The sequence below is a fragment of the Mytilus edulis genome, chromosome 9, assembly GCF_963676685.1.
Source record: "Mytilus edulis chromosome 9, xbMytEdul2.2, whole genome shotgun sequence".
Taxonomy (NCBI): Eukaryota; Metazoa; Mollusca; class Bivalvia; order Mytilida; family Mytilidae; genus Mytilus; species Mytilus edulis.
This window is the reverse complement of record NC_092352.1, coordinates 8806019-8830289: the sequence shown is the minus strand read 5'-3', so window position 1 is coordinate 8830289 and position 24271 is coordinate 8806019. Positions and strand designations below refer to the sequence as shown.

General features: G+C 31.6%; 1 protein-coding gene across 2 annotated transcripts in view; it reads right to left on the bottom strand.

Annotated features, from left to right (window-relative positions):
- Positions 1 to 24271, bottom strand: part of LOC139487594 (receptor-type guanylate cyclase Gyc76C-like) — a 124599-nt gene that overhangs the window by 75839 nt on the left and 24489 nt on the right. The window contains exon 1 of one of the 2 annotated variants that reach the window (XM_071272491.1): positions 13109 to 13338. The exons of the other annotated variant lie outside the window; for it this stretch is intronic. The gene's annotated coding sequence lies outside the window, so the exon portion shown is untranslated. Of the gene's footprint in view, positions 1 to 13108; positions 13339 to 24271 lie in introns of those variants that run through there. 2 annotated transcript variants of the gene reach the window in all.

The window sequence follows — 24271 nt, the reverse complement described above, 5'->3', positions numbered from 1 at the left end:
AATTATTATCATTTAGGGAAATTTCCACCACACACTCGTAGAATTGTTTTCCAGACTATCAAAAAGAGGTTGAAAATATCGAAGGTAGAATAGGATAAAATAAAGAGAAGACAGATCATGGACAAATCATTGCAAAAAAACAAATACAACAAAATGCATACAACAGTCTACAAAATGCCTATATGTATGTCTGCTTTGGGCATTGTGCAATATCATGGCTTCCTGTAATGTTTATGACGTGTGCAATCTTTTATGAAGTGCAACAACCGATATTGGAGTGTAGGACGACGATTTTCGTATCAATAGGTAAAGAACTATATGAGTTCGATATTAGTACTCGCGAGAATGAGATCAAATGGTTATTTTGTATTGGTTTTATCTATTATACGTACATGTAAGTAATAATTAATAAGAAGATGTACAATTTGCCGTCAGTGTATTGAAGACGAATTCCATTTCATCTTAGTGTGTCCGAAATATATCGAACTTAGAGTAAAATTCATATCGAAATATTACTGGTCTAGTTTAAAGAACTTCAAACAGTTAACATATTTTGGAAAATACATTTTCACAGAATTTAAAACCAGAGACAATATTACATGAACATTCTCTCTCTGTTTACTTGTTTACTATGCAAATTTGTATTTACACCGATGAACTGTAAAGTTCAAGGTAATAAAGAATTTGATTTAAAAGTGCCTAATTTCCTCTACTGTTTTGAATTCGATGTTTTTAATAAACGAGTTTAAATCTACTGATCGAGATTAATAAAGGAGAGGATTGAGATATAATAAAACTAAATTAACCCTGTCGAATTCTAAAAACAGGTCCCAAGGCCAAACATAGTCAGTACAGACGTTTTTTTCATTACTTGGAGAAATAGGTTAGTCAGTTTATTGTCTCTTGTACATTTATTCGCAACTTTTAGTTATTCGGGAAGACGTAAGCTTGACATATTGCACAAACAACTTTATTTTAAATTTGTACTCTACTGTGAGTCTTGCCCTCTAGATATGTTTTTACTATTTTGCCATTTGATTGTTGTCTCTTTGATGTATTCCCTCGGGTATATTTTCTATTAATAGAGAATCCCAATTTTACAATAAATTTCTATATATACATTCATTTTAGTAATAGGTTTGACCAATTTATATCTATATCCATGCGGGTTTTTCCTCCTGCTTTTTAAGTACGTTCTATACTTTCAAACATAGATCGTTTTACGAGTGGTTAATTGATTGTATTTCTGGAAGAATTAATGATACGTGTTTCATATTTTCGATATCCTGATAAGTTGAACGAGTACTGTATCGAACTATCGCCAAATGACATATACTCGGGATCGCCTTCAAATATATTTTCTTTTAAATTTTTAAATTGGTAATTAATTGACTCAACCATAATCATAATACAAATAAGGTTATAAACAGATTTATTTTTCTCGATTTTTTAGAAGATTAATTGAGAAATTATACAAAACATATATTCAACACCGACATCGAGCTATATTACTTCTTTGCTTTTCTTTTTCTATTTGTTGGCAATGATCAAACGCGAGTTATTTATCATTTTAGATAAGCGTGTAGTTAATCTTTCATCAGGTTAAGTTTAACAATATCTTTATTCTATGGTTTTAAGTTATTCACTGGGTTGGATAGCCATGAACGGTCAGTGTATAATGAAACTAATTATCTTGTTATCAATATTTATAAACATGTATGTCCAGTTTTATTATCATATTAACAATCTGTAACTGTTTTATTTGTCTGAACACTATCTAATACGCTTTTAAATAGAATTTTATTACAACTAAAGCCAGGTCATCAACTGTTGGTTGATCATAAATTATGTCTGTAAAATGTTTATAGTATTTTGTTAATCAACAGGAAGGGTATATTAAAATAAGACCGGGTGAAAAGTTGAGTCGTATAATTAACCTTTCTTGTTTCCAAAACTAACAATATAAAAATAAGAATATGTGGTATGATTGCCAAGGAGACAACTATCCACCAAAGTTCACATGTTGATATTAGCAATTAAACGCTACCGTACGGCATTCAACTATTAGAGCCAAAAACCCAATACCATCTGCTATAGAAAGCCAACATGAAAAATATGAAGAAATTCAATTGAGAAAACCAAACTAAAGATATATAGGAAGATGTTGTATGAGTGCCAATGAGACAACTCTTCATTTAAGGGGGTAAACCTTGTTTCAGGGAGATAACTCTTTAAATCAGTTAAGCGTTTGTAAAAGTAAAGTTCATCAATGTATTTTAAGCATTTACCTGAAACAGATTGAAAATAATCTATGTAACCTAGAAGCTTAGAATATATTTTTGAAAATGGTTGACACAAACGTACTGATGATTTTAAGAGTTATTTCCCTTAACCTAGGTCTACCTCCTTAAATAACAATTTATAAATGTAAACCATTATAGGTCAAGGTATGGCCTCAAACACGGAGCCTTGTCTCACACCGAACAGCAAGCTTCATGTATAAAGGGCCCCAAAAATTACTAGTGTAAAACCATTCAAACGTGAAAACCAACGGTCTATATAAAAAAGAAGATGTGGTATGATTGCCGACTGTCCACAAGAGACCAAAATGACACAGACTTTAACAACTATATGCCACCGTACGGCCTTCAACAATGAACATAGCCCATACCGCATAGTCAGCTGTAAAAGGCCCCGATATGACAATGTAAAACAATTCAAACGAGAAAACTAACGGCCTTATTTGTATATAAAAATGAAATCTATATAAAAACGAGTAACGAGAAACACGTATGAACTACATAAACAGACGACAATTACTGTATCTTATTCATAGTAGAGCTTTCTTACAAATTGACGAAAGGTACGAACGAACGCAAAGGGGGCACGTATTTCATTTCCACAATAACAGTTAAAAGAGTCTTTGTTTTATCCAGTAAAACAGCATTCTTTTCTAAATCAATTTTATTTTTCAAACATAATAATATTGCAAATAATACACGATTTTAATATAATCAAACAGAGAAAAATAGTGTCAAATACACTTACGTCCGATACGTTACTTCCGTAAACCACGAGTACACACATTTCAGCGGGAATTTTTTAAGCACGAGTTTCACGATTAACTTTTCAATGGCATTATTGAAGTACGTTAGTCTAAATTTAACGACAAGATTCACATTTATTTTTATTTTGTATAGTCACTTTCAGCAAATTGTCAAAGTGAAATATCGAGATTTGATAAAAAAAAAAAAAATGGCGCTACAATGTTTTTAAAAAGTAATGTTGAATAAATCTAGAAAAACAGATTTTGTATATCAAGCAAATAAATCTACATTTTGCACCATATACATTGTGGATTTTAATATAATGACGATTTAACAGTACACATGTCAATTGCATGTTTAGAAGATAGACGCGAAGTTGTCACTTATCGTCCAGTGGCTAATATTTCATGAATGTTCAGGTCTATAGGCAAAACGCAATTATACGCTAAAATATTCGTTCCATTGCTGCGGTGTATCATATCTACACATTTAGGGGGGGGGGGGGGGGGTGAATATTACCAGAGAAGAGGCGATGATTCAAAAGTTATTAAACGAGCACCAGCATATGGCAAAGTATGAAGATAATCTTTTTTATTCATTTTCATTTTATTATTTTGAGCGTTGCAAATTTTGAATCAAGGAAGTATTTGTGTTTTAATTTTTCTTATTTTTCTGAAAGGGAAGAAGACAACGGACTTGCTTTGACATTTTCTGAGGTTAAACAGTGCAACATTGTAATATTGAAGAGTATGGAAGGGGTCGGTTTTTAGTCTTTTAGGGACATTTTATTCGTCTGACTACTAGATGTATTTAGGATATTTTGTAGTGTTACCTCCTCCGACCTGTTGGTATCATTTTTTAACCTATCGTACGTCCCGAAATTCTAAATATATCTCGAGAAAAGTCCAATTTAATAAGTGTCGTTGCATGTAGGATAATTGTCCGAAATTCCACGACTATTATCTAAATATGTCAAAATAAAGGATCCCTAAAACGAGTCTTACGTATGATTCGTCAAGCATACGTACCTTTCGTCAATTTGTAAGAAAGCTCTAGTAAAACAATTAACGAAAAACAAATATGTCAAACCTGAACCAACGACAACCACATAACAAGTCTCATGACGTAGGGCAAGCACATACAAACAGAATATGGCGGGTTGAAACATGTAAGCGAGCGCTCAATCCCACACTCTTACCTGGGATAGTGAAAAATAAAGTATAAAATTAATTTGAAAAAAGTCTTAACCAAAGATGCTACTTGCGAGCAGTTGTCCATTTATGGTTTATTATATTGTTTCAATATTATAATCAAAATAATGTCCAGTAGTAATTACGTATTTTCTACTAACATTGGAGACTTGAAATATCCGTATTTGGTGTAAACTACTGATCCTATAGTTATTTAAAGTGTGAAAAGGGGGATCTATTTGCATTTTTGGATTACTCAAGAAATAAAGCTTGATATGGATTTAGCACCTATGTTTTACGGAAAATTATCAAAATTTTAAAAATACGGTTGATCTGCTACTTTAAATAACATCTATTTTAAGCAAATATACGCCAAACATTTCTATATTTGTTTTCCAATTGAAAATATGTAGTCGTATATACATGTACATTGTACATGTTGTAACAATACATTTCGACATTTTTGACATATGCATAACACATTTGCTATTACACTCGTAGATACACATATCTTAGTTACAGCTATAACTGTATTGTAGTGGGCTAAAAAAAGACATCTTTATTGCAGATGTATCATATCTTAACATAGGCTTTCAATTTGATTATTTTAGGCACTGTTGTTAAGATTGAAATATTGGAAAAAGAAAAACTAATTATTATCATCAATGAAAAAGGAAAAAAATCTGCAGCTTAGTATTCTAACTTCCAAAAGATAAAATCTTAATAGAAAAACGTGTAATATTACACTGTAGTTAATTAAAAGGAGCCGAATAAGTAATCCACTACACCGTCTAAGCATGCACGTAGTTTGAATTTTGAATAAATCTTAATTATCTTCAAGATCATTGCTGGTAATATCTTTATATTATATTTGTGTATAACGAATTTTCAAATTTTCAAAAACTTGAAAAAAAATGGTTTAACTAAGAACATTGAATTTCCCCCAATAAGTGTTTGGTACAGAAACAGATACATCTTTTCTGCAGACAGATTATGCGGTATATGTTTAGCTTATTGCTGAAGGTCTTACAATGACATGGTTACTATAGTTGGTGAGTTCAGTGTCGTTTGGTCTTTGGTGGAGAGTTGTCTTATTGACAATCATACAAAATCTATTCATCTTTATTAAAAAAAATTCTTGTCTCAAGTTCCTGCGCCCAGTGAAACAGTTCGCGAGTGCATATGAGAGTCATTTTTCACGAAATTAATCACAAACGAAAATCAGGGATACAGAACACATTCTTGGTGGCGCCGGGTTACATAATGCCAAGAATTTGTCCACACTTGTAATACGCATGAAATACATTGGCTTGAGGTATGGAGGTAGGGTTGATATCTCAAAAAACATGTTTAACACTGCCGAATTTTTGCGTCTGTCCCAAGTCATGAGCCTCTGGTCTTTGTTAATCTTTTATGGTTTTCAATTTCAGTTTCTTTTATATATTTTGGAATTTAGTATGACGTCAATTATCACTGAACTAGTATACATTTTTGTTGAGGGGACAGCTGAAGCACGCCTCAGAGTGCGTGATTTTCCCGCTGCAATGAAGATCCATTGGTGGCCTTCGGCTGTTATCTGCTCTTTCGTCGAGTTGCCGCTTTGGCACATTCCCCATTTCCATTCTCAATTTTAATATCTGTATTTTTTTTCTCATGAACATTTACAAGACATATTTAAAAGTGTATATGATAAGTATAAATTATAGCATGGATTTCCTATGAACCCTATTTGTGACGAGTCGTCAATTTCATTTTGTAGTCCTGTACAACGACCCTACAACGTGTCAGTATCTTTACAATTATACCCCCCCCCCCCCCCCCCCCTCCGACTTATCATCAACGATGAAGGAAAAAGGCAGTGTATCCTATTAAAAGTGGACATACCATTTCAGATTTCAGGAAGATGATTTTCTACTTTATATTCCGCAGTTAACGGGTATAGTGGTTTGTTTTCTTTTTCTTTGTTTGCTAATTACTTTATGCATTCGATTAAAGAGACCTCCTTGGAGTTTAGTACATTTCTTTATTTCCTTTTTAATACTCAAAAACTTCAGAACATAAAATTGAACGGTAACTGTTACAATGTATTGCTCTATAGCTTTAATTGCATTGTTTATATAATCAATGAAACTATCGTTTTTATGGGTAAAGAAACCTTATAAGATCGAATATCAAATAATGTCTAATCAATGACATACTGTTAAAAGACAATGTCTGGTAACAATTATACATTCACCATTATACCCTTGAAATAACCTTGAACTGTCAGAAACCCGACTAAATTAAATTTGTATGGTAAATTACTGTTTACACGAATCATTTATATAGGAATAACCATGTTATGATTTATTATATATAAAAAAATGGTGGTTAATACAGAAAATACATTACATTCAGCTTAATAAAAATACTGTAATGAAAGTTGAATGGTATATCTGTAGCTGATCATAGTTTTTCCTAGAGTTCTGCTCACATTACTGTCAGAAGGTTATCTTTTAGTCTTTTATCATTTAAAACGACTGAAACTCTAAGTTTGCATTGTGTAAAAGCAACATCTGATGTTACCTTACATATTCTCAATCATTAACACTCAATAATGAATATGATAAGTCAATCAACTATAGTTCAATATTGCTAATCAGTGAATATCATGTTAAACAGTTGTGTCTACCTTCTCACAAATGAGTATACCTCACACAAATCTTCTTCGATAGTGCACGAATGTCTTTTAAAAGTATACCTTATGTAATTAAATTTTTTTTTATGTATAACGACGTTTAAATTTTATAATTATAGTTTTTAGTCATATAAAAATAACAGCGCTCTTACTGTATTTTACAGAAATGTCTGTATCAACTCACAACTACAAATATAAATGACTGGGGAAATATGAAGCATCTAAAAACAATCAAACCCACAGTAAAAGTCAATCAAGAAGAAACTATTCATTCAATAATAGAGTAAAATACACGCATAAAACATCTGACGAGCTAACATAAAATAAATAATCAATTAATTCAATAAACAAATAAATAATAAAATAAAACAAGAATAGCTACAATTACTGAGAAGTAAATCTGTTGATTTGGCGACATGGATTTCAGCTTCCAACAATAAAATCTAACAAAGTGGCAGAAGGCAACAAGGGGACATTCTAAGCCCATATGTCGAACAGAAACTGATTATAACCTTACTTGCGTTTATAAATATAAGATTCAACCTGCAAAACTATAATTTGTAACTCGCATACATCAACATTGTACATATACAGTCCGCCAAAAGTTAAACACCACCTAAATATAACTGGCAATACTGTTTTAACTATTTCGAAAAATATTTATGTTTGGTGTTATAAATTGCCTCTAACATACACTAATAAGAAAATTAATTACGACCAAAAGATTGAAACTCGTCAAGCAACTTTTTATTAAAGGTCATATGCACTTTTTCAAAAACACAGTTTCAATACCTTTAAATCGTCTTCATGTTGTCCCGCGTACAGGGCCGCGTTCAATATCGTATCGTAGCTACTACGTAGTGCTACATAGATTTTGACTATTAAACGTGTAGCTATAGACTAGTTGCTACATATATATTGATAGCAGCTACATAGCCGCTACGTAGCTGCTAGCCTATGATATAGAACTCAACCCTGGGCTGCATTCAATATCGTAGCTGATACGTAGTGCTTCGTAGATTTTGACTATTGAACGTGTAGCTATAGACTAGCTGCTACATATATATTGATAGCAGCTACGTAGCCGCTACGTAGCGGCTACTATATTGAACTCAACCCTGGTAAAATTTGACCATCGCCAAGTCATTGTGTAAAATGGCAAAGCCTAAGTTATCTGTGATTGAACGTTGGCAAGTAACAGCCATTTCAAATGCCGACAGAAGCACTAGGAGCAAATGTAACCATTTCAATGTTAATTCAACGTCAATACCCTTGTACTTAAACAACTAGACCACACAGGACAAGGATTTAACTGGGTTGAAAGAAAAGGAAGCCATTGTCACCATATTTGGGCCTTTCATGTACTCAGACATGAAAATTATCGAACATGTTAGGGATATCAAGTGGGACTCAAGTAAGAGTCACGAGTTTAATCAACTTCTTTTAGAACACAGTGTATCACTTTTCGTAAATAACTGATCCAGCGCAGACGATGTGAACTATCCTGGTAGGCAGATAAGCTGTGTTCTGTATGACAAGGCATTTAAAGTTTTTTGGGAAAATCATATTGGTGAACAATTCGACAAATGTGAAAATACATAACAACTAATTATGCTGTTCCCTTGAACCAAACTCCGTACAGTGATCGTTTCCGTTCCGGAACCTTTTTCCTTTACTCCATCAATCACTCCCACCGGCTTTCGAAATTCGTTCCAAATTTTGGAAAGATTATCTACGCAATAAACTTCTCGGGTAAATTAGCCACTCTCACACCATTTTATGGCTATATGTATCTGATTTTATTCATACAATGTGTCAATGAAAAAAATACCTGTTTTTGGCGTCGGGCTCGAGTCAGAAAAGTTGTGGTGACTGTTCTTCAAACGAGTTTATTAGCTGATGATTGGGTGCCAGTTCATTAAAAGTATGTCCAATTTAATATCAAAAGCTATAGCGTTAAGTGTTCTTTCAACTTCACAAACGAGAAGATCATATTTTATGTTTCTTCATTGACGAAGATTTTTTATATGGCAAAAATAGCCAATATGCAACAAAGTAGTTCGAGGTTTCATGCCAGAATTGAATTCCTCTACATGACGATAAAGAAATTTGCAAATTTTTTATTTTGTAAAATTATTTGGATTTTTTTAGTGCATTTTACTTACGGTTAGTGTTTTAATTCATATATACTGGTAAAGTTGATAACATATAACAATTTTCCTCATTCAGCAACGTTCAGCCATATTTGCTTCAGTAGCAACAAAAGGTCAATCCGGGTCAAACCGCTTGAAGAGCGCGTAACGAAAAAAGCCGAAGGCAGTGATTAGTGTAGAGTAGTATTCGGGCCCATATGCGGATCGGAACTGGAACTACCGGGGAGTTTGCCCTTGAACGTCGAAGACTTTAATTCATCGCGCAATTTCTACCAACGTCATTCTTCAGACGCAAATCAATATTTATATTTCTTAGCCCGGAATAGTTACAACAAGGCTAAATGTGTATCTCGAGCTAGTTTCAAACGTGCATAAAGACTAGGAACTTTTAAAAATAGCTAAAACAAACCCACGAATATTTTGGTCAACAGTTAAGCCGCGAAAGAAATCAAAATGTTTAGCTGATAATGATGTTTTGTTGCGTCATTTTGAACAATTGCTAGAAAAAAGTAAAATCACAAAAAAACTGAACTTAGAGGAAAATCTAATCGGAAAGTCCATAATCACATGGCAAAATCAAATAACAAAACACATCAAAAACGAATGGACAAGAACTGTCATATTCCTGACTTGGAACAGGCATTTTCAAGTGTAGAAAATGGTGGATTAAACCCGGTTTTATAGCGCTAAACCTCTCACCTTGATGACAGTCTCATCAAATTCCGTTATATTTACAATGATGCCTGAACTAAACAGACATAATAAATAAAATAGTCAAAATATGGGTAACGCAGTCATCATCGTGTAACAATTTTAAAAGGAACAACTTAACAGAAGACAAAAACATCTATCTACAAACACATTCATTGATTCGCGTGTCTGACGTCAGAACATTTTATACGTCATAACCGACCTTTCAGATATATGTGAAGAACTTATTGGTCAAATTGCAAAAAGCTCGTTTTTGGACACTTTTACAATAGACTCGTTAGATAACGAGATCTTGGAAGATGACATTATACGTGCTATAAAAAATTTAAATCTGGAAAGTCTGCTGGGAATGAATCCATTATCACCGAAATGCTGTCATCGAATCCAGTTTCATTCGCTCTTATTTTAAAACTCTCTTCAACTTTATGTTTGAAATTGGCTTTTTTTACTGATACGTGGTTGGAAGGCATAGAAATAGCGGTTCCGAAAAATGGTGACATAACAGACCCGAATAATTATAGACCTATCATTTCATTGAGTGTTTTATCAAAACTGTTTACATTGATATTAACCGAGCGATTACTCGGCTGGGCTGAGGATGAGGAAAAACTTATCGATAATCATTTTGGATTTCGACCTGTAGACGCTATATTTGTACTTCATGGTATTATAACACATATTCTACAACAGAAATCGAAATTATATTGCGCATTCGTCGATTTTCGGAGGGCATTCGACAAGGTTATCAGGATAATTCTATAGTGCAAGCTATTGAAGGGTCATATAGCCACGAAATTTGTTTCAATCATAAAAGCAGTTTATGAAACTTTTCGTCTACGAATTCGCACTGAAGGTTAATTTTCAGAGGCTTTTGACAATTTCTTTGGAGTGAAACAAGGTGAACCATAACACTTCTGTGTTGACTTGAGTTATTATTGATATGTTCATATATTAACATTAACTGTTAACAAAATTTAGAATTTTTGAAATACTTAGGCTTTTGTGCCTCTATTTGCCTATTTGACAAAACTTTAAGAATTGTTGGTCCTCATTGCTCTTCAACTTCGTACTTTATTTGGCTTTTTTAACATTTTTTTATTCGAGCGTCACTGATGAGTCTTTTGTAGAGGAAACTCGCGTCTAGCGTAAATATAAAATTCCCATCCTGTTATCTATGATGAGTTTATTTACAACCACTGGGTCGATGTCATTGCAGGTGGAGTTTTAATTCCCCGATGGTATCACCAGCCCAGTAGTCAGCACTTCTGTGTTGACTTGGGTTATCATTAACATGTTCTTATAAATTAACTCTTAACAAACTTTGAATAATTGAAATACTCAGGCTTTTCTACCTCAGGAATAGATTACCTTAGCTGTATTTGGCAAAAACTTTAGGAATGATTGGTCCTCAATGCTCTTTAACTTCGTACTTTATTTGGATTTTTAAACATTTTTTTAATCGAGCGTCACTGATGAGTCTTTTGTAGGCTCGCGTCTGGCGTGAATATAAAATTTACTTCCTGGTATCTATGATGAGTTTAGTTATCATCTCTGTTGTTTCTATTCTTCGTGAATGACATTATTCATTATATTTCTATGGACAATGATAACGGTGGTTTTAATATCAATGTATATCTATTATATTTAATTTTTTTTTGCTGCCGATACCGTAAAAATCGGAAAATCGGAAAATCCGCCTAATCATTACTAGAAAACTTTCATTTCATTGTAAAAAGTGGAATCTTACTGTTAATACCGACACGAAAAAAGTAGTCGTTTTTAGAAAGGTCGAAAACCTGTAAATAACCGCTTTTTCTTTCACAGCCAGAAGCTGGAAATTGTAAATTTTTATCTTATCTAGCTTAGGAATGTTACTTCATTTCAATAGAAAGTTCTTGCGCTCACAGAAGAGGATTTCTCAGCAAGAAGCAAGGGCACTTTGTTCCGTATTTAACAATCTCAAGCGAGTTTTTATTGAACATAGTCAACCATTTTTTTTGGTTAAACAGTATGGTGGCCTCTATACTTAACTATGTGTCTGAAAGTTAGGGACTCCATCGAGCAAATGACATTGAACTCGTTCATAACCGTTTCTGTCGTTTTATATTAGAGCTTGGTAAACATGTACCAAAGGCCTTTTTATGTGATGAACTTGGTAATCTACCTATGATCATTTTAAGGAAACATAGAATTATAAACTTTTGATTGCATATTATGTATGATAAACCCAATATAGTATATGGTATTTATATCCCCTACGCATTGATGCTTTAAATGGCAAGAGCAAACGGGTCCCAAATGTTCATGATTTATTATTCAGTTTAGGTATGAATTATGTATGGAATGACCAAGAGAACACTTATGTAACATTTGAATATATAAAATGTCGTATAAATGATCACTACTACAAGAACTGGTTAGCTATCTAGAAAGATTGTGAAAAACTGTGTTTACATAGAAAAATGAGTTTTGTTTAGAAGATTAACTTGAAGTTAAGATCACAAATGATCATTGCATAACATTTATAGTTCTGTGCTTGTTATGACATTATTGTGTTGTTGTCTGCATGTTTACTGTCATTATTGTCATTAAATATTATGTTATTTTGCTGTCGCATAATTTTTTCTTCTGTATAAAATATTCATTCATTCATTCATTCATTCATTCATTCATTCATTCATTCATTCATTCATTCATTCATTCATTCATTCATTCATTCATATTTCATCTTTATTAGCATAAATTCATGTAAGGGCCGATGTTGGATTAAGGGACAATGTTATCTTTATAACAAATCCCTGTATCCTTATATGAATAAAGAAAAAAAATGAGGAACAGAAGTTTTTTCCAATAACAATGCTGATTGCCTGTTGAAAAAATACATCTCCTCCAAACGCTTAAATAATTCTAAAAATAGAGCTGTTTAACTATAAGTAAATAATTATTGTATCAGTCTAATAAGAAGGGAAATAGGGATAATGCAACATCTTATAACTTTAGAAGTACACTCGCCAACTTTCGATTTCTTTAATTTGCCTCAATAAAATGACAGACACCAATTTATAACTTTAAAATTTCTAGAATATTACTTTTAACTTTTTTTGTTGTTATTTCCAGTCCATTATTAGACTGTTAATGATTATGATACAAATCAAAATGGTCATATCGTTCATTTTATCCTTTTTAAAGAATTGGAAACAAATTAAAGAAATCGAAAGATGGCGAGTGTACTTCTAAAGTTATAAGATGTTGCATTATCCCTATTTCCCTTCTCAATAGACTGATATAATAATTATTTACTTATAGTTAAAATTTATCAAAGTCACAAACCTGTATTCAAGGTGTTTCGTTATCCTCCTATAACAGTACACAAATAGCTTGCCAATCGTTACTTCTCGTATAGATACACCCGTTCATTATAGAATAATAAACTAATGGTCTATTTATCGCCAAACTTATCCATTAAATCTTTGTCAGATTTAAAATATTCAACAAAGAACAAACTCTGCACATTGAATTTGTCTATTTGTATTTTATGTGAATCTAAAAATAGTACTATTAATTGTGACTGCTTGGTTCGACCATGACATGACCCAACTCTGACAAATATCAAAACTATTGTTCAATATCCTTACAAAACGTTAAACCATTTATATCATTTGAAATACTGCCTTTAAAACTATTGTCAATTAATTCAAATTTAGATTTATACTTCTGATATCAATACTTCATTGTGGAAACTCTATCATGGCAATAGCTGTATAATCTATCATTAAAAGACAAATATAAAATGTTCACGACCAGTATGTCCCGTATATTTCTATAAAATTTCAGTAGTTTTTAATTTTTATCGATGTTTATAATAGTATTATTATTTATAAGAAGACACACATATCTCAAATAATCAATATTATTTTATGCGAACTTTGGTCAGCGTTTTTCTTACATAACAAATTAGTATTTTCCTTTACATTGAAATGCTTTACCCGAGTTGACACTAAAATAGTTTTCTTATGGAGGCAATGCAAGTTTTGTAATTCTAGTATTGATTATACAATTGAAAAACTGTTTTTCCTGTTCTTAAATGCCGCTATAAAATTATATCTTGTGTTTTAAATACTGAATGTAACAAGTAAAACATTAAGTGGATATCGATATAAAGATTTAATGTCGTTATACATTGAGTATGATTTTGCAGATTTCGTTTAGACTTTTGTGTTCCAGATAACCTGCAAGAATTATCCTGTGACAACTATCTGACAGGATTTATTTTACTCTTATAACTTGTAATATATCGAAAATGTACCTATTTGGTCTGTTATACCTTTCTGTGGATGATTTTGTAATCAGAAAAACCTAATAATCATTAAGAGCTTTTAAAACCATTTAAAATTTATACTAAAATAGCAATCACTACTTTATGAATATTATGGATCAAACGTTCGCAGGAATATTAGATCACACTGCTTCTGAAAGTTTTCTTCTACATCAAAAATAAAAACCTGTACACGAGAGGTCGTACATATAACAATATATTTAACTTTTATCTTTTAGTATCTTATGCTTTTTGGGGCATAAGTTGTTTTCTGCTTTTTTGTAAATGTTAACTCATGAGTATTTCTAAATTATACATGGATTTTGTATATTATTATATACTACATTGGTATTTCCTAGGTTGTGTCTACTTGGGGGAAATATAACATAAAACTATTTGTTTTAAAAGCTTCCAAATTTTTTTTGTAAAAGTTATCATTTTTTTATGATACCCTGCTTAATCAAGGAACACTATGTGGTACTCATTTTGATTTGGTTTTATACATTTACATACATTATTTGATATATTTGGTTTAGATAAAAGCAACAGTAGTATACCACTGTTCAATAGTTATAATTCGACTTAGCAAAAAAAGATCCGGGTCACAAACCTACGTAGAAATGGCCTGTAGATAACATCTGTCATATTCCTGTCTTGGTACAGTACGTAAAATGGTGGAGTAAACATGCTTTTATGGCTAGCAAAACATTCCGCTTACATTTCAATGTTACAAATGTTGCTAAAATGAAAACACTGAGTGACAGGAATACAGTTCAAACAAATGCAAGAACACTAAGCACAGACAAATTCGTAAATAAATAACATATAATAATTATAGTATTCTACAACATGTAAACTGCAGAATAACAATGGGCAGCAACGATGAATTCACGATGTCACATCAGGACACAACAACAACATATAAACTGCGCGTCACATGAAAGGATCAACGTCACAAAAGTGACGTATATTTTGTGACTTTGTTTAATCACAGTTAAATTTAAAAAAAAGAATAATAGATTTGTTTTATTTATATACACGTACAAGAATATTGAATTGGAATTGTGTTTGTTATGGTGTTATTATTTGTATTTCCTATTTTCAAGGTTATTTCAAGGGTATAATGGTTTTCTGTGTATAGATAAAAAAAAATCCTGTGCATATAGTTCCTTTAAACTTAAACTCAAGTAAATGAAGAAGCTTTTTTTTTATCTCAGCTTTTCCAAACATATAAAGAATAAAAGTGAAATAACTGTAATATAAGGCAAGATCATACAAGACCAAAAATAGTAAACACACATGAAAACAGACAACAGAAAACAAAAACTCGAAGATGAACCACAATTAACTCGACCATACTGACATATAAGACAGATGTGAAATGGAATTTAAACCACAAACGAAATAATCCGATAACAATCAACACAAAATGAACCACGTGACACACACATATAAAAGAAAGGAACAACAAAATGCCGATAAGGAGGATATATAAATACCACGTCGTTTCAACAGCGAACATGCCACTTAACACGATATCTAACCGGACTTCCAGAAGAATTATCATAAATAAATACATGAATTTAGGATATATAGATACGCATACACGTCGTAAAGCAATGTCAATTCACATTCGGTAAAAGAGGGACGAAAGATACCAGAGGGAGGTAGAATAGTCATTTTCGGGAAGAAGCCACGTCTATGCAGACAAGACGATGTAGATGGTAAACCACAATTTAAGACGTGGTATAAATGTTGTCAGTTAGTTTAGACCCAGACACAGCGTATAGATAAACCAATTCGTGATGGTGTCCATAAAATTTACGGAGAGTCATTCTTAATCCTTTCTCCGTATAACTCTGTTGGATCAGTTTCTCAGAAAGAAGCACACTCCTGTATATGAATAGTTATACGCAGACGTGGTTTACGTGCCGATGAGACAACTCTCCATCAAAGTCTCAATGTGTAAAAGAAAAAATATTATACTAGTAGGTCAAAGTACGATCTTCAACCCGAAGCCTTGGGGCACACCGAACATCAAGCTGTAAAGGGCTCTACAAATTACTAGAGTAAAACCATTTAAACGGGAAAACTAACAGTCTAAGCTAAATAAAAAACGAGCAACATTAATGAACCACATCAACAAACTACTGAACTACTTAAGTTTTTATAGTGCGAACATTCACAATCATAACGTACAGTTCAGATATGTACACACATACGACGGGACAGAGAGTACATGTATGTTTCTTTTGACAAGTTGAAAATTAATCATTGGGAAGTTGAAATCATCCCCTTTGTAGCTGACTTTAGTCTGACATCGCCCATCTGTGTCAATTTTGAGCAAAACATACAAGGCATGATGCAGTCCTTCCAGTATCAGAAGTATCATTAATTTTAATTTTACTGTGATATATGAGATACAAGTACTTAAGGAAATATGGGTTTTTCAGTGATTGGACATTTTTAATATATCTGACAGTAAAATTGATTAAAAAATTAAAAAGGTGCGTTTTCTTTTTTTGTCTTGTTGAAGGTTCTTTATAAAGTCTGCTTCTAAAAAAAAGTCATTCAGTAGGGATGTACAAATAGTAACTATTGGAATACCGACACTGTATATTATTTATCAAAAAGTCCAGTATTTTGATAATATCATCTTCAGTGTATTTTTTCTGATAGAATCAGTGTGGTTCTTTACAAAATAAAAAGAAATATAACCCAAAACAAGAAATTAATATCTACGATTCCCATTATTATAGAATACTCTGTTAACGAGATGATGAAGTCGATCTTTTTTTTTTAATTTTACTGCTAAATTACAGACATCGTGATCTAAGATTTAGTAGTAAATTTCAAAGAACCTTTATTGTAAGCATTATAATATAATTCATTCAAATTACTATCTATTTTTTCTATTTCTTTAGTTAAAGTAAATTTTAAATGGTCGCTAGATTTCGATGTGCACCTAAACTATTTATGATGTGTTTCCAAGAATTTTGATCTCCTATGCGCTAGGTTAATTTTATTGTCTTAATCGCATTTGTGTTTGTATAATGCGATATTATGCAACGTAGTTTTTGTTAGGTTGGTGCTATTCTTGCACTAAATCATTGAATTCTTAGTGTCTGGTTTGTAGATTCTCCTCTGGGCTATGTCAGTGTTTATTAAATTAAAAATTTGATAAACTTTAAATGACATGTTAATCCAACATTATTTGACGTCAATATTTTGTATGATTAACATTAGCTAGAGTGGAATTTCCTACTAATACTTATACATACCCTGATAGTCAAAGAGATAACAGATTTTGATCATGTGCAAGAGAATTGCCGGTTTATAAGCTTAATATATTTTCACTAGCAATTGTTTAATAAATCTCTGTTTGATTTATTTTTCAATTTAAACATGAATTCATGTATTTATAAAACTAACTTATGACACTAAGTATGTTCAACTTTCTTTTGTCAATTAAATAAACACTACAGAATTAATAGTTTACAATGTACTTTTGATGTGGAGACAGACAATTTCCGAGGAAGTCTACAAAAAGATTAAATTTCTAACTCAACAGGTGACAAATTTGTCATATAATCAAATATGGTGTAAGCAATTTAAATTTGCCATGCAATATCATGAAATTTATGCATTATATCAACTTCACAGTTTCGAAACTTTAAAATTGATTATTTGATTTTCAACGGAACCTGTCTGAGCTATATTGAGTTAAAATTTGATTCATTATAAAAACAATATGGAAAAAGGAATTGATAAACAAATGTTTAAACAGTCTCGAAAAAGTAGGGCATTTATTTAAAACATCAATCTGTCAACTGTATCAAAATAGCAAATATCTTAAGTTCAAGGTTGAAAAATTTAATATCAAATCAGATGTTCTCGAATCTCTTTTTGTCTATTGATACGATTGCAGTACTTACTATGAAATATACTTGGAATCACAATATTTATAGCGAACTACAAATGTTGAAAAGTAATGTATATGTTGGTTTTGTTATGCTGAAATTAAATAAATTGGACACCTTTTCTTCAATTGCGTTAATGTAGACAGATAAATACGTTTATTTCTAGTTAAATATTTTTAAAATTATTTGAATCACTACGGATTTCCATTGATTAGCATTGATGACTATTGTAAATTTTGCACATTTTTTCAATGTTTGTTTTTAAAACTTTTCAACTCAGTAATGGATTACGAATTCAAACTTTTTTTTTATTCAACTTACTATAATATATTATACTACCAGTATCTATATCTGTTAACTGAAACACCCAATTTCCTTCTTTAGTAAAGATCTAACTCAAAGTTGTAAAGTCAAGGATGTATACATTCCATAGTACGAAAGTATGTATATGACTTAAAAGACACTTAAAGAAAACCAACTGTATTTAAGATCAACTTGCTTTTTTCAAGGATTGTTTGTATAATTTTGTTTTTTTAAATTATTGCAACTATTTGAGGCCATATTTTTTTCTCTTTAATTCATTCAATTTATATAGTTTGAATTAAAGCGCTGAAATTTATCAAAATGCTGGTTAACAAATCACCTAGTTATTTTTTAAGAGCAGTTAGAAATTTTTATTTCAATTCATTCAACAAACATGTTAGAGGTTGTCAAATACAGTATGTTTTAAAGGCCATAATCACCATTGAACAATAAGACAGATGGTACTTTGTTAATCTATACCTTGATCAAGTCTATTACATCTTAATGTCGGTGGGATACTAACGTTTATTAGATTTCTTTTGTACAAAAATATTGCTTAAATATGTATAGAAGTATATAGATTTGTATATCAATATGTCATGGTCATGGTGACATTGGAAAGCTATTTGATGTCCTCTAACCATGGTCCATATTGAAAATTCAACATTGACGTTAAAATTAAAATTAATGACAAATCATTTTAAGTAGAACTTTAATATCATTATAGCTGCCATATTTATGATTAATTCTTTTCTTTCAAATCAAAATGGATTATTGCTAAAGAAATTAGAGATCCGCTGGGATGAAAGTTTCATTGACAATTAGATATAAGATTAAACGACATAAGACCTATAATTTAATTGTTGAATATGCACAGTGATTCGTGAAATATATCTGGTTATAATGGACGTAGATGAGTGAAATTTTAAACTTGATTGCTAGTTGTTTGAATGATCATAAGGTTAATTTTATAGAATTAACTTTTTATATGACCTATATATATTTTTTTGTCATAAGTACAACATGTACTTTAACCAGGCTTAAAACGTGAAGAAGGCTAGTCTTTTTCGAGTAAGTCAATCCTGATTCGAGTTGAGGTCGAGTTAAACAAATATTTTGATACTATTTATGAGTGTTCTTTTAATAATGCATTTTTTAAACTGATACAAATGAACAATCTTGCGTAAAAGTATACTATTAAAAAGGGTTAGATAAGATTGTGTGAGAGCGTTATATGAAGAATTGAAGAATAAAATAAAAGTCCTTTTATAAAAGCGACACCAAAAGCACGTAATATCTAAAACATATAAAAAAAATTTCATCCATAAATAGTTAATTCTACTATTTCATATGTTTTTTTATCTTGTTAAAAAGTAAAAACACAAAAATACTGAACTCCGAGGAAAATTCAAAAAGGAAAATCAAAAATCAAAAACCATTGATAAATAAGCTGAAGGGTACTTAAAAGACACCGATATGAAAGTTTTTCAATGATATGTTAAACGTTTTTTGGGTAGATAAGCCAGTTTTTGTAACAAATGTGTAGGAAGGGGCTCAATGTGAGAGTTAGCTGCTATAATAGGTGTTTACTATATGACTGTGTGGTTATTTATCTGCCCTAGATATTTTTGTTCATGTGTTGACAGCGTCTTGTTTCAGACATAAATTGACTATTTTCACAATACAAAGCAGCTATTCACCATCCGACCATCGTGAGAAAAAAAAATGAAATGACAGCATATTTCAAAATAAGTTTTACAGGTAGCTATATTATAAGCAATTATATAAAACAAATTATGTCATGAAAAGCACATGAATAATTAAAGCTTATGAATTCATGTGTACAATTTTTTTTGTGTTGTTTATTTGATTGAACTAGCTTCCTCGTAAGTCAATAATTATATTGTATTGCATCAATAATTAAACATATCATATAATTTTGCAGAAAAATTGTATGGATATATACGTATGGAATAAGCTTACACCATGATTTTTTTTTTGTGCCAATATATATAAAGAAAGGCAATAAAATTTTACCGTTCATAATTCGATTAAGCAAAAACAAATCAGGATAAATTATAAAAGGAAAAATAAAACCTGGAGCAACAGAAACATTGAACTTCAAGAAAGGCAAACGCCAACACAAAATAGATAATAGCTGTCATATTGCTGTTTGTTATGGAGTTACTTTTTGTACTTTCAATCATGACAAGATTATCAAAATAGAATTGGGTTTGTAGTGTTGTAATATTTGTATTTTCTAACCATGTCGATTTTTCTTGCAAACCAAACTGTGTAAAATAAATAAATCATGTGCCTATAGTTGTTTTAAACTTAAACTAGTATAAATGAAGAAGCTTATCAGTAAGTTTCTCCACAAAAAAGGAAGTATTTGTTACTCAAACAATGCATTAAAATCTATAATTTCTATTTCATAAATAAATTTAAAATAACAAAAGAACAAAACAAACTGGTTAAATGATCTTTCAACTGAGAGTAGAAGTGAAAAGATTAGATAAATCTCAAAGGTCTTTAAATATTGCTGCAAAATTGCAGAGATTGTGATCTAAGATTGGGCAGTATATTTTTAACATTTTTTAAGTTCTTTATAAGTCGATTTGTAAAGTTTTTGGTATCCCGTATAATGACGTTTTCTTTTATGTTGATACCAAAAGAAAGAAGTACTGATTTGTGAATTATCTAAAATTTCATTATTAGTAAATGATGCAGAATTACATGTACAAGTTTTACAGTTTTTATCAAACTATTTTTTGAAACATTCCAAATTATAGTTTTTACATATGAAGATAATATTATTGGAAGATATATTTTTCATAAAAAGAGGATAAAATATTCATAACTTTTCGAGTTCTTGAATAGGTTAGAAACCCTTGTGCTCATAGTACATCATTGTTTCTGAATGCGCTTCTGAATGCAGAATCGAATACTTTTGATCCATTCCGACAAAGTGTCCGTACCCATTTACCAATTATCTGACATACTCTCCATCTGTATCAATCAGAAACCTTAAGTTATTTTCCTAGTTGATGGGCTGGTGGTTTTGTTTTTTGGGTTTTTTTTTTGTTGTCCTGTGGCTAATACAACTTTTGATTAATTTGTGACGAATCTTATTTAAAAGTAATTCAACTCGACTTCTTTCATTTTCTACTTACGAAAATGGCTGTATCAATTCAAGAATATGACAGCAGTTATCAATTCGTTTGATGTGTTTGAGCTTTTGATTTAGCCATTTGATTAGGGACTTTCCGTTTTGAATTTTCCTAAGAGTTCAGTATTTTTGTGATTTTACTTTTTGCCACATTTAATAAGCGTCCCTTATATGTAGCATCATAAAATTACATTTAACTGTTGTTTAATGCCCTCTTTAGATACCCTGATATTTCTGAGCTGTAAATAATTGGAATGGTTTTTCAGTATCCACATAAAACAATTATTACTTCCGTTACTTTAAAAATCAATAAAAATGCATGTATAAAATAACAATAACGCACTATCTTATATTCCAATCATAAGTATACAGGGGGAAAATATACAAATTAATGCAAAGGAACTAAATTTTCAAACTTGGTCAAATTATTTTCTAAAAGTTAGTGCGAGAAAACTTTGCTTTCATCTCGGAGAAATACTGTTTTAACTTTTGAATGTCATGTCAGCGAAATTCAACATAAAATAATAGAACTTAAATATTAAAAATTCTGTATTTTGTAAATGTACTTATTTTAGTTATAAAGATTTCACAATGGCAGAAAGGACTCTTTAAAAGATGTTGTATTTTGATGTCAGCTTCACTAATGAGTCTTATGTAGACGATAAGCGCGCCTGGCGTATCACGTTATAAGCCTGGTACCTTTGATAACTATTGTAGTTCATATTAAAATGCAGCAGTAAAGGCGACCAAATAATTCAACGAATGCATGAGCTACTTTTGAAAAAAAAAGTTACAAAGCATACTCAATTTAATGCAGAGTGATCATTCTCAAAATATATGAAAGAATAATCAAGTATCCACGTCCACTAATGTGATTTTATATAGCTACCGTTTATTATATATACTAGGCAAACAAAGAAACGTTACATGCTTGTAAGATCATTTAAATTTATAACAAAAAATTGATAACAATAAGTTAATGGAATAGTTAGCTCACATTATTTTGAAGAGAACAATAACAAGTTTTCTCTATTGAAAACAATATTGCACATTTTCGGACAATTTCATCAGGACGAGTACATAATTCAGGTTAATATGTCAATACCTTGTACGACCACCTCTTGCATTTATGACCGCCTGACACCTCTGTCGCATGGAATTAACAAGACGTCGAATAAAGTCTTGCGGGATGTTGTTCCATTCCCCGAAAAGTGCTGTTCGGAGCTGGGCGAGCGTTTCCGGTGGATTTTGGCTATTTCGGATACGTCGTCCCAGTTCGTCCAAAAGATGTTCAATTGACGATAAATCTGGAGACATTGCTGGCCAAGGCAACACACGAATATGGTAATTCTCCATAAAAGTCATCGAAATGTGTGACACGTGACAACGGGCGTTGTCCTGCTGAAAAATGTGGTTAAAATGATTTCTTCGGAGAAACGGGAGAACAATTGGAGCAAGAATTTCGTCCCTATACCTTGTTGCATTAAGGTAACCAATGATCATTTTGAGCTCGGTGCGTTCCTGGTAGTTTATTTCGCTCAATACCATGATTCCGCCACCACCTATCCGATCTGTTTCCTGCACGCACGCATCAGAAAATCGTTCATTGCGCCTCCAGTAGACCCTGGCTCTGCCGTCGCTAAATTTCAAGTTGAATTTAGATTCATCGGTAAAAAGAACCTGTCTCCATATTTGCCTATTCCATCGAATCTGTACCCAAGTCCATTGACGACGCGCCATCCTGTGACGCTGCTAAAGGATAGGTCTCTTCAATGGACGATTTGGGTGTGTCGTGCAGTTTGTGACGTGTTTACAAATCGATTCCGGAGATGAATGATGCGGATGTCCCTGTCCTGACGTAACGTCGTTTCATGTGGCCTGCCACTACGGGGGCGATCATTTGTTGTGCCAGTATCTCTTAGACGAGTCTTAAGCCTTGCAATAGTCATTCTAGAGACATTAAAATGATTTTCAACCTGCACTTGAGTCATTCCTGCTGCCAACATCCCAATAGCTCGTTCTCTCTCATTTTGACGTAGACGGGGCATTGACTTACGTGTACACTTTTTCATTTTTTTAATGCGACCTTTTGTTAACAATCGTGTTCGACACAATTAATGACCAAAAGGACAACTCGATTCCGTTTCTATACAGATAATCTTGGAAAATGATTATTTGTTTGAAATCAGAAACTGATGTCACGTCATTTCCGATATTTTTACAAAGAGTATAATTGATAGATAAATCATTCAGGTTACTAGTTTTAATCATGAAAATATTTGAAATTAATATATGTGATATTTTCAAATTAAAAAGCCTAGAATATTTAAACTCATACAGAAGATTTTTAATTATGAATCATACAGTATTGTCTTTAATCATATAAATATCAAAGAAGCACAAAACAAAACACAAAAAAGTTATGTAAAAATAAGGGTAAAATAAAGAATAAACATCGGCATTATAAACAGCTATAAGAGGGACGAAAGATACCAGAGGGACAGCAACTCATAAATCGAAAATAAACTGATAACGCCATGTCTAAAAATGAAAAAGACAATCGATAAATAAAAATTATGGCAATACTTCTTTAGTTTTTAAATGTTATGCGTACTAAGCGCTTATTTGAATTTACCTTTATCAGAAACTCTCATAACATTGGACTTCTAAGAACCGAAACAGATGAATAGCTATATACCTCCGCGAGTAAAAAGAATATTTGTAATATGAGATTGACATTATAAAAGCTCAACAATGGAACCAGGAGACTGGTTTTCGAAAGTATG